The following is a 1005-nucleotide window of genomic DNA, read 5'->3' as shown; positions in this document are numbered from 1 at the left end:
ATATATATCTCTACGGGTGTGATGATAGACTTGAATGTTGTAGCAATTAATTACGTAGGGTTGCGGTGTGTGCCGGCATCGGTGTGTTACCTCAATATTATTGTATTTTGATTAACGTCCAATATAAAAAGGAGCTAATAAGAACGTCGTATGGTCCCGACGATAAGTTTCGTAAGTATACTTAAATTTCGCACTCCAATTAGAATCTTTTGTTCAGATGTATCAAATCTCGTGATTCATTCACATAAATCGATGTAATCGCAATTGCGGCACCGACACAACTCGCTCCACGACCAAGTTTACGACAAATTGCGATCTCCTTAAGCAGAAACAAATGATTTCCGTTAGGATTTTCATCGAAAGAAGATGAAATCATTCCCAGGACAATCGTTGGAATGTATAATTACGTTCATGTCGGACATGGTCTCTTTCTATTTCCCTCGACGAGACATTCATAAACTTCGGCCTGAATTGGCCTGGATATTAATCTCTTGTGTACATATATATGTATAAGTATATATATATATATATATATATATATTAATCGTTTCAACAGTCTGATATGAAAAAAAACTCACTAACCGTGATGGGACGTAAACATTTATCTTATTAAATCTGCCGACATTCTCTCCGTCTTGACAAACTCCTCCAAGATTTCATGAAGTGTATTTTTTGAATTCTGGTAGACGAGACTCAATCCGCATCGGACTTTCTTACATTCTTATTGCCTAGATATAAGTTGCTTTTTCATAAGTTACCTTTATCAACAAACTTTCTTTATGTTCTTTCCAACTTGCCAATGTTATACGTTGTTGTCTGTTGTCGGTGGAGATAAAACTTTAACAAAGTTTCATCAAGTGAACATATATTACACAAATTACATTTTATATATATTTATGTCAAGACTGTGATCCTGGTTCTTGTAGAAAATAACGTTCTACATTTTTAATATACACATTACTAGAAGGTCAGACGCACACGTTCATATATATATATATATATATA

This window comes from Atta colombica, unplaced genomic scaffold (assembly GCF_001594045.1).
Source record: "Atta colombica isolate Treedump-2 unplaced genomic scaffold, Acol1.0 scaffold134, whole genome shotgun sequence".
Lineage (NCBI taxonomy): Eukaryota > Metazoa > Arthropoda > Insecta > Hymenoptera > Formicidae > Atta > Atta colombica.
This window is presented reverse-complemented; position numbering follows the sequence as displayed.